Genomic DNA, 18,123 nt, shown 5'->3' on the forward strand with positions numbered 1-18,123 from the left:
ATTTTCACGCTCTTTTAGTAATGTTCAACTTATAGAGAAAAAATCCTTCGTTTTGAAGAATTTCGATTTATCGAAAGAAAAAACTTCGTTTTTCCCTCTCCTTCCCTCGCCATAATGTTCTGCATGTGTTCAAAGAGCTGAATGATCTCTTCGCAATGATTTGAGTCAGCATCAAAATGTGGTGCGCACATCGAAATCACTTGCCAAACACAATAGACTGTCGATAGTAACCAACAATAAATACATGAGCCAAGGACCAACAATAACGAAACACTGACCAGAAAAAATAAACGGCAAGACCATAAATAACCGGTTCAGTTCTATGGCCCCCGGTATTGGTAGGCGGAAATATTACACTCTCATAACATCTTTAAGGACTTTTTTTTCTCCATCGAACACACGAACGGTCTTGGTTTCTTTCACAATTCCAACCATACGGTCAATCTCGTCGTCCTCGCACCGAATTCGACTGCATTGCCATAGACTTTGGCCCATAGTCAATATATATTGTTGCCGAAATTGAGAATAATAAATTGGTTTTCGGCGGAGCGACAATGGCACACAATATATTTATGTGAGTGGACAGTTCCTTTTCTATGATTGTTTAAGTGCTTATTGTAATTTTTTATTGTTCCATAATTTCAATCCCCGAAAGGTGGTGTCATTTTTTATGGGCGACGATGGCAACGCTGAAGAAAAAAAACGGCAACCTTTTTTTTTTCTTCATATGCCGGTCGTTACAAGGGTGAGAGTCTTTGAATGTTGTCGATGTCGTTCTTTCTCTCCTCGAAATAAGGGAAACTAAGAGGCAGAAGATGCAAAGAGGCAAGAGTTTTTGAAGTGGCAAGTGGTTTTTGCTCCTTTGAAGCCGTTTTTTTTTCTTTTTGCGAAAAGAAACCAAACAAATTAAAGGATGTAAAAGTCCTGAAACAAAAGTATAAACACCAAAAGAGGCTACAAAAGAAGTAAAAGAGACTAACCAAAAGAAATATAAACACAGTGGACAAAGAAAAGAAGGAACTGACACCTTCTTTCATCTCTCAACCATCGTTTAAAGCAACTCTTCAAAGTCAAAGTTCTACTCATTCCGCTCGTTCAACAACTGCAGCGCTTTGAGCCCATAAAAGATCCGGCTAATTCAGGCTTAAAACCGAAAAATCTCATCTTGGGTCACGGTGCAGACGGGCGGATTCAAAATTGAAAGCACTTAGCCCACTCAAAAGCGATTTATCTTTAAAATAATGTTAAGTGGCCATTAGATTAAAACAAATGTGCTCAATTTACACATGCACGCACCCCTTTCGTCGTCAACTCCGAAGCGTCATCGCAACTAAATGATGCAAAGGGAACAAAGTGACCGAAACAAATAACAACAACAAAGACAGTAAAAAAAAATTACGAATAAAAAGGATTAACAGTTGCTATGTCTCGCCAATTGAACCGAGAAAGAAAAAAAACAAGAGTCGAGTCAAAAAGCTTAACAACCAACTCAGAACATACAGGCAAATCATCTTTTTCTGTCACTTTTGCACTCATTATTAATTACACTAATTAACTTTTGAACTGAACCACATGTTCGGCGCAATTCGCTGGCACAGCGAGCCAGAGAGAGGGAGAAAAAGTAGAAGAGAAGAAGAGAGGAGGAGGAGGAGAGGGTGATAGACAGGAAAAAATATGACATAAACACAACTACGGATTGAGTCACGGCAATTTTTTCTTCTCTTTCGGTGCAAAACAGAAACTAATTGAAGTGTTGAGGGAAAAGTGCCATGACAACTTGATTTTGATGGTGTTTTGTTTTTTTAAACGTGTGTTTTTTTTTTTCGACAGCAAATATATCACTCTAATCTTCACCTAAGCTGGAAAAAGTTTGTGTCGAATTTCAGTGTTTGAGCATGAGGCATGTAAATCTGCATGTTTTTGGATAATTAAAATTGAGTCGTTAGTTTTTCAAATGGAAAAACACTTGAGCAAACAATTGCAAAGTAAATTGTCGAAAAATTCGTCATTCGATTTCATTTTCGCTTGAATAACAAACGTTATGAGTAGTCTTAAGTCGAACGAAAACAATCTAAATCAATGAAAATTGACTCTACAACGAAGAAGTGTCTTCTATAGTGTGATATTTGAATTGGGAAAAAGACACTCCGTCACGAGCATTCGTAGGCATCAACAGCCCATCGGCAATTTGAAATTTGTGTGTGTTCGAATGAAGAAGCATGATGAAGTGAATCCGAGAGGCTTGGATGTGTAATTAATGTGACGGTTCACGATTTCTTTTCTCTGTACTCCAAGTGAAACCTCTGAATCAATTTTGATTTTAATGTGAAAACATTTTTTATTCGACTGCGCCGCGATGATTATCTCTCACTTGGCATTTTTTCTAGCTTCTTCTTCATTGTTTTCATTATTTTCTTGGAGTGGTGTTATGCTTGGGGTGGTGGTATGTTCGTCACACAGAAAGACACACATACACATTATAAACAGCGAGATGGCACCAACCCAGACCAGAGACAATACAACGGAAACCGTTTATCTTTTAATTGATATTTTTTCTATTGTTGTTGCCCATTGAATAGAGCGCATTGCATTCACCGCCGAAAAATTTTCGGTAACTTGACATCATACAAATAAAGATAGAGACAGGAGACGCGTGCGAGGGGCAATCATTTTCATTTTCACCCGCAAACATTTCCTGTGCTGTGGCTAATTTCTTTTCGTCATAGTGTGAACACATAACAGCCAAAGCAACTCAACTGTAATACAGCCAGAAAAAATGACGCAAAGTTGCCAAATTAAAAATGGAAAGTTAATCGAAAGGGAACGCCGAAACATACCGAATTTTCGAATGGTTACACGTCGCGGTTTCTTTTTTCGTTGTGTTTCGTTCCGTTTTCATTTGCCGCTTTATTTTAATTATTATTCAAAGTCATGTTAATGATCGCATACAACGATACAAAAACCGCTCTTTTAGAATAAATTAGTCACCGTTTCGAGTCCTTATGATTTTTTTTTTGCTTCGTGGCGTTCGTGGTAAACAAATTGTTTTCGTGTGTGTGTGAGAAAAGCGAACACTGCTATTTAACGATAAACGAAGTTAATTGACACATTTTATTCCAGTCATTTTCAAATGTGATTGACTGATAAGACTGAGCTTTGAGTGCACTTAAGGTTTAGTCAATTGTTTTTCAAATCTAAATTGCACATTTTTTCATTCGTTCGAACATTATTTCTTGGGAAGAAATTCTTACCCTGTTAAGCCAAAGCTAATGAGTTCAGTGAATATCAATGTTTTGATGGTGAATTTTGCCACTTAGGAGAGTATACTATTCATTAATTTTGTTCTTTTTTATCTCGATTCGTTTTTTTTTTATTTCTTTTTCTTTCTCGATTGATTTGTTTCTTCTTTTATGCAAAATGAAGAGAGAACAACTTTTAAGATTCAGTTATCCAATGAAGTTGGAATTTAGAAAAAAAATCCCATTTCTGCTACATTTACAGTAATCAAAACAGAAAGCATAATTTGAATCAATCGAAATTTAACTATTTTTCGCCGAAAATTGCACCGGTTTTTCTTTGCCACCTCTGACCTTTGGAATTTTTAACCGTTTTTTTTACATAAGATATGCTTGAGTTCAACAAAATCCTCTAAAATTTAAATCAATTCAAATTGAATGTTTTTATTCACAGTCAACTTTAATTAAAATCGCAAGTCATTCATCGGTTTTAAGCTCTACGTTTCAATATTTACAACAAACGAGAGACTCAACGGCATTTACCTCATTTGCATTCGAAATTAATTTGTCCGCATACGACTTTTGTGTGTTTAAAATTTGAATTTTTGACGCTTTTCATTTCTGTTCAATTTCGAGACGGTACGACGAAATGATCACTATTGTGGGACTTTTCAATTCTTTCGTTGAAATGCTACTTTTCCAACTACTTCACACACTGATTTCTGGTCATGGATTAGACTTTGCACAGCACTCAAAAATAAAACACTGATCAGAACTAAATTTTAAAACTGTCAAATCGTTGGGATTTCTTCTTCTATCCGAATTTTTGTACCCAATTCGTTTCACTTGTTTCAAAAATATTTTTTAATTTTTCACTCGTTTTTTTCACCCTCTCTAACGAGTTTAACACTGAATTTGAGCCAAGCTTGGTCAAATGTGCGTAAGTCAGTTGGTATTAATTGGATTTGGGCTTTTTTCACACTTGATCACGCGCACCTTAAAAAGCTGTTCATATTTCACTCACTGTCAACATTCGCAATTGGTTGAGCTTTTTTTGGGCCGTTTTTTTTTCTTTATGGAATCAAATAATTTTTTCTCCATTAGAATGAAGCTTTCTCGTTGAATTGGCCGATCAATCGATGCAGGTGCTTGAAACGGGCAGAAAAAAAGGACTTGAGTAAGTGTATTCGAAACGAAAAAAAAAATTATCCAAAGGAGCAGCGTTAAATGCAAGCAGCTTGCTCAGCAAGCAAAAGGTATTCAATGAACTGGTTTGGTGTGTGACGGTTCAATGTTTCGAAAACTGCATCGAAAAGTGTTGTGTGTGCAAGAAAATCGGCGCAAACGAATGCTACTGACACTGCTGGGCTAATGGTGTGTATTTTGTTATTATTTTGTTTATTTTGTTGTGTGCACATCAATGCAGTCAACTTGGTACTATGTGCTATGCTTTGCCGGAATCTTACTTCACGAGTTTTATTCCGTGGGGCCCGTTGTATGTATATATTTAGCGCGCGTTTGCAAGATAGATAGGATAGATAGAGAAAGAGAGAATGCCTGGTGCTGGTGTGCTGCAGAAGCTTTTATTTTTGTGTGTATGGCGAAAATTGGTATAGCCGAGTTTGCCGAGCACTCCGAATATGGTGAGCTACAAGAGGAGTGGCGCATTCATACACACAGTACACGAGACGGCAATAGAAAAACATAACACAGCAGACGCATAACACACAACAGAAATAGTTGTACACACTCAACGCCGCACTCTCACTCTTCGCCACTGTCGTCGTAGTCGATTTGTCTGCACACACGGCAAGAGCCAGAGAGTGTACAGCAGCAAGTACACAACAGTGAATGGTGGTGGTGCATAAGACGATGAGAGCACATTCCAGGCAAGGAGGCAATATGCTAAAGTACTGCGAATGAAAAGAAGATATTTGCTTCGATTTGAGTTCGGTTCCGGGGGAGAGAACTGATTGCGAACATTCGGATGATTTTTCGACTGGTTTAAATAATAACAACAACGCCACGTACAAGCAAATTAAAGCGCGAGCGCCCTCGATAAAAGGGAACAAGAAACGCGCAACGCTAACAAAAAGAAACCTAGAAAGAGCCAGAGCGAGAGAGAGAAAGGGTGAGTGAGCGAGCGAGAAGGAGAGCGTTAAGGATAAGGCGAAAAAGGAAAATTCGACAAAAGTTGAAAGACAACATTTCGCGTCGTTTATGTTTCTATTTTGCTCGTTCTGCATTGGAGCGCGCGCTAACTGCACCATCACATTCCGATTCAGCCTCGGCTCTCGCTCTTCATCCCAATGTACACACAAACACACGCATACTCATTTCAGCGCACAAAATTTTGTGTGCGCTTATTTTCTTCTTATATATGTATATACAATGTGCAACCGAACAAGCATGCATCCATCTCGGTGCCGCTGCTACTGCTGCTGCTGCTGCTTAACGTGCAAAGAACACACACAGCAACATCATACCGTATCATCATATCAAGAAACACAAGATGCAACAGCAACACTGAATCAAAACAACTTCGACTTCGCCATTGCATCCGACTCCGACTTTGCTGCCTCCTTCGTGCCCAATGCCAACATCGAAAACACACAACGAGCAACACAAAAACCGTTAGATATTACGAATCAAGGGGAACACATCCGAACAACAATGATGCGTTTTAAAACAAGACACATAGAGGCAAAACAACGATTTTGTACATGATATACGCCTTTTAAAGCTTTTTCAGTCCGGCTTGCAATGGCAAACGATAGCTTTTTTTTAGTGGAAAAGGCCAACGAATTTCGCATCGGATTTTAAATTTTTCATTGAATTTTCAATTTCAAATTAGAATTTTGGAAGTTTTCTATTTATTTTTGATTTTTTACATTAAATTTTCAACGTCTCGAGCTGTTTTTCCACTTAAGCAAACACTATTTTTAATACTTAATGTTCTTCTTGTAATTTTCATTGTTTTTTTTTTATTTTATGGACTTTTTTTTTATAATTAAAAGCATTATTATTCATTCGTGTTGAGAAGCGCTTTTTTTGTTATTTGGGCCGATTTTTGTTGTTGTCATTATTTTTTGCAGATTTATTTTTATTTTTAGACTTTTAGATTCGACTTTTTCTCTCGAATAATTGAAGAAAAATCATGATTTTATGGAGCTTTCTATGAGCTTTTCGTACCTATTCCAGAGAAAAAGAATAATCATAATTTTTCCTCTCAGCGAAGCGTTTAAATATGAAATAATAAAAGGTAAGCATCATTTTTCCATTGAATGCAGTTAATTTTGTCTTATTTCTCTTTCATTTCTCCTCGATTGAAAATATTCCATTTCGCAATGAACATTATTTCAGACTCAAGATGGTGATCGGATGTGAATGGAGTGTTTTGGTTTGAAATATCCGGGGAAAGACTGATACAAATGGGGAGTGTGGGTAAAGTTTTTGACATGTTTAACATTCAAAAGCTACGATCCTATGTTGCATTTGCACATAAAGAGCAGAATAAAAAAAAGAGAGAACAGTTTCGAAAACTCCCACACAAACAGTTGATTCCCACTTTAGGTTTTCAGGATGTGTATTCTTGCAAAAAAAAAAAAAACAATTTCTCTATGTGCAGAAAATGTATTTCGCAAGCAAATAATGCAGTTTGAAATGATGCTGGCAGCGGGTAGAAAGCACCAGAAAGAGAGAGAGTGAGTAAGAGAGAACGAGAGTGGAAAAAGTGAATTTCAACCTGAATCTACTCAGCACGGTTGCAAATCACGAAAGATAAACTCGGCGAGAAAGATGCTGTGTGTGCCCTGTTTTTGCCTTGTTCTCCAGGGGGCCTGCATTGTGCATACAAAATATTTCAATTTTATCAAACATGCGAATGTATTGTGCATCGTCGAAAGTATTTAGGAAAACAAAAGCCGACAAGCGCACGAGAGGTGGATGCAGCGAGAAGAGTACATAAAATAAAAGACGAAGAAAATGTGACACAACGACATTGTATATAAAATAAATTGTGCTGCGTTGTGCAAAAAGCTCGCTCGTATTCGTGGTTGGTGTGTTCCGTCCCGGTTTTGCCCTGGTAGACTCAGCTTTCGATTTTATTTACTTAAAAGTGCATGTGATGCCGAGATCCTGTGCAAGTAAAGAAATTTTCAATATGAAAATTGGTGCTCTAGCATGTTTTTCTTTTTGTATTCGCAATGCCTTTTGGTTGCCTTTTGTTGTTTTCCATGCCATTTTCCCTCTCTCCAATCGTTGCTTACGTTCGCCGAGATCGAGAACGACGAGATACACACTCGGAAACATAAACCGAGCAATGCCGAACGGAGCGCAGCTTCAAACAACTTCGTTGTATATGTGCAACCGATGAAAATTATTTACTTTTTTGTACACAACTACCTGCTGGTAGTAATGTTTATTTAAATGGAAAACACGGCAAATGAAATACATACATAAGGTGAAACACACGAAATTACCAAATGATAACGCCGCATTAAACGTACCATTCAAAAATTACTCGAATGATAAAATATTTTTAATGATGCACACTTTTTTTTCTGTTCGATTCCATTCATTTAAGCTTAAAATTTATATTTTATAATGCGATATGAGATACGAGCGTAGAAAAGCTATGAAGCAAAACGACAACAGAACCTCCATAGCCCGAACGAATGCAACGCTGTGCGGTGCTGTGCTGTGCTGTGTGTGCATGGCAAGAGATGTTGTTCGCATCTCGCATTTGCTTTTTCCGTTTATAAATATTGCGTGTACATGATAGAAATACCCCCATTCTCTCTCTCTCTCTGTGTGTGTATATACACTATATTCCCGAATAAAGTTGTGCATATAAAGAGATTCGTTTTTCGGATGCGCTGCACATTTATGTATATTAAAGAGGCAGGTCAAAACATTTATAAAGCTTGCGTTCTAAGCAAATAGCAGCACAGCATTTGTGTATACACACGTGCTTTGCCACACTACACTGCACCGAACAACTGAAACACGATTCTGATGCGTCTCTCGCTCTCACATTGTTGCCCAATATTTTCGCCTCGTACCCAGTCCCTTTTCGACAGCCACACTTAATAAACAACATTGCATTTGCCAAAACGATTTCTCGCTTTTACGCCAATTTTACACGCTTTTTGCGGCGCTGAATGATAAAATATACATATTCTACTTGGAATCGCTTGCAATAATTCAAAAGATTTTTTTCTAATTTTTTTCGTAATTAAAGATTTAGGAAAAAAATAATTGCATGCGAAATAATATTACGTTTTACAGAATTGTACATGTTTTTCCAGTAAATCTGATCAGTCTGGTTTTTGTTCAGAATCTTGGTAATTTTTGTCTCATTTTTTCGCACTTCCATTTTCTTATTTAAAACGCAAAAATCAAATACGAAATTCAATTAATTGACTCATTAGAATTCAACAGATTTTGATCAAATCGATTAATTCAGAAAGGTGATACTGAAACCATTTTTGAAAGGTGATATTGATAAATTACCCAAGCAAAAACTGATTTTCAGACATACTATTGAAATTTTTTCGAAAAATACCAATTCTCACATTTTCGAACTCAAATTCATCATAATGATCTGAATTGATTCGATTTAAAAAGTTGAGAAAATTTAAATTACGGTTTTGAATACTAAGATAAATCGAAATAATGTCCTTTGATGCCAAAAAGAAGGATTTTCAATAAAAATTTATAAATATTTCGTCTGTTCACATTCACAATGAAATTAACATTTCTAGAATGAAATCATTAATCACTTCATATTGAAATCATATATTAAAAAAGCCAATATCCCGATTAAAATTGAGGCTGTGAGAATGAAAATGGCAATACAGGAAAAAAACATTCTGAAGCGCATCAAGAAAAACAAATTCGCAAAAGTGAATCATGAATTCTGAATACGCAAAAGTGAACCATGAACCTCCTATGCTGCCCATGTAAATTCATGTTTCACTTTTGCATATTCTGAACTCATGATTCATTTTTGCGAATTTTTTTTCTTGATGCGTTTCAGAATGTTCATTCCTGTATTGCCATTTTCATTCTCACAGCCTCAATTGGTATTTTTCAGGAAAAATTTACCATTATTCCAACTTTTGCATAAGAATTTGAACTACAAAGGTCGCAAATCCGCACATTTGACTATAAATGTTACAATGTGAAGAGATTTTGTCAATAAATAAATTAAAAAAGTCGGAATTTTGCTCAGCAATTTCCATTTTTCCCAATTTGGTCATTGATTACGCGTTGAATATTTCTAATATAAAATGAATCGATTCGATTATCATTTGGTCTTAAAAATAGTTTTTCGATCAAATTCTGTATCCATTCATCGTCTTAAGGAAAAACGGGACGAGAAATGTGAAATTTATTACTTTTTGAATGGTATAAAAGTCAATTTGGTTGGTATTTCCCTGCCATCGATATTTATTTCATTAGATAGAAAATGCATTTTCATATGAATTAAGGCGGAAATTGCTGTTTGGCTGAGAGGAGTTGGGCCGTGTGGGAGTCATTCGAATTATTAATAGCGGTTTGCTCGTCGTTCTACACAATTTACTAGCGATGGAGAGGTGCGCGCGTTAACATTGTTGATGGTCGATTCGGTTGGGATATAATTCATTTGCGCCAAATACACGCAATAGAAGTGGCTGTGCTGAAAATTAAACGTATGAAAAAGAAGAGGAAGAAAAAGCGCAAGAGATCGAGAGAGAGAGAGAGAGAGAGAGAGAGGAAGAAAGAAAAAAAGCGTTTAAAATTTATGCGTCTTAAATGCGCGAATAAATATCTGGCTGTCTCCATGGCTCGGGGTGAATTGATCCATTTACGTTGTGTCCGACCATACGGAAATCTAAATCATTTTCTATTTTCTTTTCAATTTTCGCCGTAGCCAGCGAGAGTGCACATCAGCCAAGTAATAGTGCAATGCCAATGTGAATATGTTGAGTTTTGCAACAAAATCTCGGCGAAAATATTGCAATTTTGTATTATTACATTTGCAGGGTATTGTGTGTTTTGTCGGTGGTATACATTTGCAGTGCCATTTTTCACAAGCTATTGCTGCTGTTCGCGTGTGACGCGTGCTCTCGCATCGGCAATGCATGAGCGAAGAAGCGAGCGAGCGAGCGGACGAGCGTATGTGCAACGGCACTTCAATGTGATTGGATGCCTGGGTGCAGTGCAATAATGCACATTTATTGGTAAACTATTTATCTTTTCCGTTGCACGTCTCATCCTCGTCGCATCTTTTTGTCTCGCTTCCGCCGCTGCACGAATCTTTTGCTAGCGAATGTTTTTAGCAGCAGCAGCGGTAGCAGCAGAAGTTGGCGAGGACGAGAGTAACTTGGCTCATTCGGCTTTTCTTCTCTCCGTGTGTATAAGTGACGTAAAGATAAATTTGCGAAAATAAAATTAAATTAGATTGTGCACGGAGTATTGTCGACGATGCTGTGCGATGTTGCGTTACTGTGTTGCTAGCGCTATGTGCTGTGGGTGCGAGTGTGAACGAATAGGTGAGCGAGAGCGAGCGAGAAGCCAAGTGCGCATTTGCTGCTATCGTATACATAAAATAATGTTGTAAAATTTTGTTATTTGTTGTTTTTCGGCATGGTATAAATGTTTTGGCATTGGGTGTTGCCGAGACACAATCTCGCACACAATGCCATACCATACAGTGTATTTGGCGTTCGTGCACTGATCCCCGACGACTGCATTCCGATTCGAGGCGCTGCATGCACTTTGTGTTATGGCTTTTGCAATACACAAGAGCAAGCAGTAGCAGCAGTAGTAGCAACAGTAGCACGGGCAACAACAACAACAACAACAACAGAAAATTGAAAAATAAAAGAAAATTCCCACACACAAACTGGATGGATGGAGAGAGAGAATGTGTGAGCGAGTGAATGGGAATATGGTTGGTTGTGTACAGAAATAGAATATAAAATGTATATAGTTTGTTCATTTGTGTTGTGTGCTGTTGCCGTTGCTGTGTATATCGCTCCGCCCTGCATTCGGTCGGTGTCGGGCGCACACGACAAGAGACTACAGAACAAGAAAAAAAAAACAACACAAAGACTTACTCTATCTCTCTCAGTTAGTGCACGGAGCGCGAGAGAGAGAGAGAGAGAGAGAGAGAGAGGAAAAAGGGCAAAAACAAAGTTGCCAAGAATGTTATTTGATGGGAAATGAAAAATATATATATAGAAAGAGAGCCAGAGAGCGGGAGAGCGGGAGAGAGAGCGAATGCGAATGTATAGTTGTATTTTGGCCGAGCACATAGTTACGCTTGCCCCGATCCAATCGATGGAATCAAATGCAGCGCAGCACAGCACAGCAATATACTGCGACGATGCACATTACACAGCCTCTCATAAAAAAGAAAACTAAAATAAAAACAAACAAAAGAAAATAAAAGCGGCGCACAGATAGAGAGAGAGAGAGAAAGCGAAGGAGTGAGCGAGCGAGACCGAATGCCATGTATACGGGGAAAGTAGGTGTAGTGTTATTACTGCTTTTCTGTTTGCAAAAACATAAGCAATATGCATTTGTTGGCTTGCAACCAATTGCATAAGAAAATGCTCTGATTCGCCATGGCACACAAGCACCGCATCTGACTTACACGGCGACGACTGCAGTCGACAGCCAAAAAAACACACACACACACACACACACACACACACACACACACCAATAGCTTCGACGAGCTTCGGTTTCTTGAGTCATTCTTTACATTACGCTTTTCACATGCATTCTTTACAATTCCATGCACACAATGAGTGTGCGTGTGTTGTTTGCCTTTTATACACCAAAAACTTGCACTATCTATGAATTTTCACTTCAATTCACCATAAATTTCACTCGCCCTAAACGACACTGAATACACACAGCGCTGTTTTTTCGTGCTCAACTCATGGATCCAATTCAAAATCCGCCTTATTGTTTCACTTAAAATTAAATGATCGCTTTAAAAGTACGACCAAAATTGTCGTCACTTATTCCAATCGATTCGCACTAAATTTCAATGAGAAAAAAATGCACCAAATTCAAACTTTTGCTCAATAAATGATAGCGAGAGAGGGAGAGAGAGAGAGAGAGAGAGAGAGAGAGAGGGGAAAAAAGTGTTGCAGAAAATGATACAATCGCCAGAAATTCCGATGTGAATTTTAAACTTGCAAGTTAGCCGTTTGGGCGATAAAAAACAAATGATAAACGATGAAAATCCAACGATGAAAGCTCAAAAAGACATTTTCAGACATCGAACTTTCCTACCTACAAGAACATTCTAATGAAAATTGAATAAAAAGCAATTGATTAAACGCCAAAAATTAAAAACGGAATCCATTCAAATTCTTCGTTAATTTTGTGCAAAAACTCTTCAATCTATCGATCAATGCGCGTCAAAACAAATATGTCGCGTGATGCTGACAATCTTTGGCTGATTGTTTTTGTTGCTGAATCGATTTCTTTCTTAGGTGCGCACATCATTTTCAATTAAATGCCCATCAAATGAGTTTCACCTTTTGTCATTCGTTGCCACTTGGTGTTTTTTTTTTACCTTTCATCTCTACCTGCGCTCAAAATTAAAATTGATTGTCTCGGGAATGAATGCGTGCATAATATGTTTTTTATTCGCCTCGGATCATCGGCACATGGGGTGTAGGGTCTGGAATTCACATCACTTCATTATTTTACCCGAACTTTTGTGTTAAAATCAAAGATTTTTCCAATTTATTTACAACTCTCCATGGCCAAAGCTATAATTTTTGAGATGAAAAGTTTATGAAGTTGAAATCAGCGCCGCATTGCTCTGAGGAGTGTTGTTTTTTATCTGAAAAATGGTCCATTTTCTTTTTGAAATTGTCGATTTTCTTCGGAAAAAAAAACGATTGTTTCTGAAGAATTGTAGTAATGGGAAGACACTTATCGTGTTGGTATCGCATCGTCATTGTTCTTCTATGACATAGAATCTATGTATATCTCGATCACGTCACCAATTTTTCAGCATTTATCAATAATTAAATGTCAGCGGACTGTGAAATAGAGCATATTCCGATGACATTTCTCTTTTTGTCCCCTCTATCTGTCCCATCGATTGGAATGGAATCGACGCGTGTTCTTCTTTCTTCTTCTTCTTCTTCTTCTCATTCATTCGAAGCGACTGCTCCTTGTGTCAAGATGTCGATTTCTTTTTTTTTGAAAAAGAGAAATACGTTTTTACGATTCTTCAAATTATGACAAACTGTTTATGTTACGTCATTTATTGTTTCTCTCCCTCGCGCTCTTCTGGGTGCGGAGTGTGAGACGGTAAAATGGGTAGAGACGGGCCACTATTGTCGCTGATTTTTTGAAAGTGACAATTAATAACGAGCTTTCTTCCCTCTTTCTCATTCTCATTTCCAGAGAAATCGTTACTCGGCTGTAAACGGAGCACACCTTTTGGTGTGCCGGTGAGTATATTACAATGTGTGAAGGCGAGAGAGAAAGAGAGAAAGGTAGAAGAAGAAGAAAAAAACAACGCGGACGAACGAACGAAGAATTCATCAGAAACGTTTTCAAATGAATGAAAAATGATGTTGAAAAATGTGTACTAAACAGTGACCAGATGTTCGTTAATTTTGCCAGAAGTTTTTTTCTTCTCCTTTCGTTCGCGCTCGCATTTTTCTTTCTTTGTAGACTCTTGGATCAACTGGAACAACCAAAGCAAACAATACCAATCGAAATAAATACACAAAAGAAAATTCAAGATTAATTAGACCCTTTGTACGCTTTGCTACGGATGTCTCTGACCGTCACCATTCATTTCGATTCGAATTTTTCCATTGCATGGGCGCAACGCACATAATTTGCCGCGAAATTACAGCATCCAACTGTCAAACAAATTTTACTTTTTGGCCACCGCTTTTTTGTTCTTTCTTTCGGCGAAACGGAATTGTTTAATTTTTCCAAAAAGAAATGCTTATTTGTACACAATTTCAATTGGACAACAAAGCAGAAAGGAAACAGAGCCAACAGAACGCCTTTTTAATAAACTTAATACACTCGAACAGTTTTCTTTTGGTCGACGTTTTTTCTCTGCTGGTTTTGACTCATTCCATTTCAGTTTGTTTAAATTGAATTACTAAGTTGTTTTGACCTTTTGTTTTTCAATCCACCCAGAATGTTTGTTTTCAGCCACCAAAATCTAACCATGGAATTTAATTAGAATAACTTTTTGCGCTTTATAAATGCCAATTTCGATAATCTGATGAAACACGATGAGAAAGCTGATAGGTATATGATCCATATCTTCACTCACAAGTGATTTGGTTCGATGTTTAGTGTGCAGGTTAGACAAATGAAGTTCTTTCTTGTACAAAATGAATCGAAATATCAAAAAACGAAAAATTATTGACATAAAACGATTTTTTTTTTGCCAAATCTATAACCTACTTCGAAATGACTTCATTGTCATTTCTCTTCTGTCGACCAATAATTGGAAAAATTTCTTCGAAAATGAAACGAATCTCATGATTTTGTTCACTAAATCAAGTTATTGGTGCACTGCAAAAAATGATGTTAACTCATCATCTTTGTACCAAAAAATATAAAAATTCCGAATGAAAGTCTTGGTAAAATTCTTTTAATGTAATCGATATCTTTCAAATTGAAAGTTTCAATCTCAATTTGGGTCCATCTGAACAACAACAATTTCCATTCGAAATGATCAACTGACCAAAAAATGCTGCTTTAAATTTCGAGAATCGAAATTCAATTCATCTCTTGTTTAAACTTCAATTGTTTAAAAGAGAACAGAAAAAGCTGCTATGGAGATATTTTACTCGGTTAGATAGAAGTGGTTAAATCAATGATTTAAAACTGCAGCTAAAAATACTTTCACAGAACGACAAAGCATGGAATTCAACATAACAATCAATTTCCGCAAAGTTTCAATTGTTGTACGAAATTCCCCCTTTTAATTGCTATTTTATTAATTCTCCTATAAAATGTATGAATTTCCCACGGACAAAGTTTCGGTGTCTCCGTACCAAATGTGCATTCCATTCCAAATTCAAACTGAACGGCAAACTTCAGGCCCGAATCAATTAAGTTGCACATTAAAATGGTCCGGTGTTGCTATAAATAATTATGCATATAATGTGTCGTCGAAGGTGTGAAATATGCCAATCAAATGTATGTTTAAAAGTTGGACTTGAATGTTTTTGCGAGCTAAAATTGGTGCAATAAAAGCGGAAATTTCGGGCGCACATGTGATTATTATCGATGTGCGTAATTACGTCAAAGAAAAGTTCGTTTTAATGGTTTGATCATTTGTTGGTTTTTTGTTTTGAAATATTTGTAACTATGCTGATGGTGTGTGTGTGTGTGCACAAAACCGAATGCCACAACAAACACATATCAATAATTAATACGGCGATAGAAGTCAATAAAAGTTGGTTATAAATTGATAACTGAATGCGGAAATGCTTAAATCAAACGTTCGCCCGCATATTTGTAGCCAAAATTGGAGTGGACATGTTCGGAAAAAAGAAACGAATTGTGTAAATGTCGAAAATGAAATGGAATGGCATACACACAACGCGTCATCAGGAGAAAAATGGTCGGCAGCCGTGCCTCTTCCATCTCCCGTTTCGGGATAAATTTAAATGAATTTTAGAGAATGTTTTTAAACCAGTAAACAAGCATTAAAACATTTGGTCCAAGTGAAGTGAAATTAAATGCGACGGCGACAACGACGTCAGGCGATGGCCCAGTGGAACGGTGTAAATGTAAAAGTTTTATTCGTAAATGTTTGCAATTTGTTTGCTAAAAATGTTTGTTCCGACTTGTTGTTTTAGCATCGTGTATTTTTTTTTGTTATCCTGCTGTCCGGTTTTTCTTCTCTGTTAATTGCGAATAAATTCAGTGTCTCGGCGCCACAAGCATCAGCAGCACCAGCAACTGCAAATCGACTCTTTTGGATATATTTTATAAATTTATGCAATAAATGTATGGCGATGCGATAAACGAACCCGGTAACGAGATGAACGGAAAAACAATGTGAGAGTGCGAGTGAGAGAGAGAGAGAGAGAGAGAGAGTGGTGCAAAAAAGAACGCCAGCACCGAACACGGTTGAATGGGGCGATTCATGTGAAAAGATCGTTCGAGTTTATGGGTGCAAGTTTTGTTGGTTGTTTTACGGTAGCGTGTGAAGTCATCACCAATTAAATCAGAGTAGTGTGTGTGTGCACTGGCATTCGACGCGCCAACACAATCCGTTCTTTTGTACGTAATATCGTTGAAGGATTCAAATGGATCACTCGTTTCTTTGCACTCTTCCTCACCACTGCAAAGCCATAAACACACGATAAACAACCGGCATCAGTAACAGCAGTAGCACCAGCACAAGCCTTTCACCATCCACCGAAAATAATATTAATCGCAACAATACGGCAAAGAGGGTGCAAATTCCCAAAACTCTTGGCACTTTGTCGAGAAGCAGAAAAAAACAACAACGAGAGATGAAAGAGATGATGACAACACATTCAGGGCGAGTGAACAGAAAAAAAGAGACTGGCAATATCAGCACCGGCAGAAGAGTTGTAAACGACGACAGAAGCAGCAGCAGCAGCAGCAAAAAATGAATTTGAAAATTGATTTAGCATGATTTTTAATTTAAATAAACTGCATGCATAAACAAGAGACACATACTTTGCTCGATTCCATTCACCACCAACCCCTCCACACTAGTCTCAATACGAATTCCGTGTGTTTTTTTCTCTGTGTGTCGCTCGATGCAGGCAAAAAACCAGCGGCAAATGTTGCAACTGAGACACGAAATGAACAAAAAAAACGCAAAGAAATCGGAATGAGCAAAGCACAACAACAAGGAATACCATAAAACATAATACCTTATCGCTGGCCTGCGCTTTTTTTTTTACTGCAGCATTCAACTCGGAGAAGGGCTGAGAGAAAGAGAGAGAAAGAATGAGAGAAAAACAGGACCGTGAAATGGGAAAAGTGATACACACGGTGCTGTTGCTTTCGCAGTTAACAATGGAATCACACACTTTTGCCCACATTAACGGCTTTTCGAATATCGCCCGGCCATTTAATACTTGTGTGTAATGTGGAGCGAGCGGATGAATCGGAACTCAACGAGCCCAATAACAGTGGCGTTTATGTGTGTGCATCAACAAAGTTTCACATTGCTTTTCTCATACTTGGTCTTTGTCAGGCGCGAAAATCGTCAGTTATGATTGCGTGCGCGCGTTCGACGAAAACTAAAGTAGACAGTCGATACGGTGTTGATTATTCGCTGGCCTTTTCCGTTGTCTATTTGTTCTTTTTTTCCCCCAAAATTTTGTCTTGTTTTCGGCAATCGACACAACAGCACAACAAAACTCTTTCAAATGGCATGCATTGAGGTTTTGTTTGAATATCATTGAGTTTCGTCGACATCCGAATATCTGCGCTAAACATACGCAAATGCACAATTTTTACGTACCTCTCTACACACAGTTGCACTTATTTCAGCGAGCGAAGCTGTTGTGTTGTGTCTTCTGTTATTTCTGATTCGATTCGCATTTTTTTTTTGCGAAACAAATCCGCACACACAGCACATCAAAAGGCATGGCGTATCAAAAACAGCGCAGGCAGTTGAATGCTGGCACTTATCGGTAATATGAAACTAGCGCCGAGCCGGAGAAAAAGTGCAATCGACGGAGAGTGAGGGTGAAAGCCATTTAAAACGTAAAGACGATGCAATGAGAAGGTGGACGCCTGAAATGATCGTAGCGACAAAGTGAAAACACATGGAGAGAGAGAGAGAGAGAGAGAGAGAGAGAGAGAGAGAGAGAGAGAGAGAGAGAGAGAGAGAGAGAGA

The 18,123-nt window shown here is 37.7% G+C and overlaps 2 protein-coding genes across 11 annotated transcripts in view; one reads left to right on the top strand and one right to left on the bottom strand.

Moving 5' to 3' along the window:
* The window catches only part of LOC129574893 (cysteine--tRNA ligase, cytoplasmic), a 349,418-nt gene that overhangs the window by 319,596 nt on the left and 11,699 nt on the right, over positions 1 to 18,123 (top strand). The gene's annotated exons all lie outside the window — the stretch shown is intronic.
* The window catches only part of LOC129574889 (putative uncharacterized protein DDB_G0279653), a 95,048-nt gene that overhangs the window by 19,751 nt on the left and 57,174 nt on the right, over positions 1 to 18,123 (bottom strand). The window contains exon 1 of one of the 10 annotated variants that reach the window (XM_055457492.1): positions 3,780 to 4,677. The exons of 8 other annotated variants lie outside the window; for them this stretch is intronic. The gene's annotated coding sequence lies outside the window, so the exon portion shown is untranslated. Of the gene's footprint in view, positions 1 to 3,779; positions 4,678 to 18,123 lie in introns of those variants that run through there. One more of the 10 variants, XM_055457499.1, reaches the window with a different exon arrangement.

This window comes from Sitodiplosis mosellana, unplaced genomic scaffold, assembly GCF_009176505.1.
Source record: "Sitodiplosis mosellana isolate CC-2019 unplaced genomic scaffold, AAFC_SMos_1.0 Smas_scaffold_6165, whole genome shotgun sequence".
Lineage (NCBI taxonomy): Eukaryota > Metazoa > Arthropoda > Insecta > Diptera > Cecidomyiidae > Sitodiplosis > Sitodiplosis mosellana.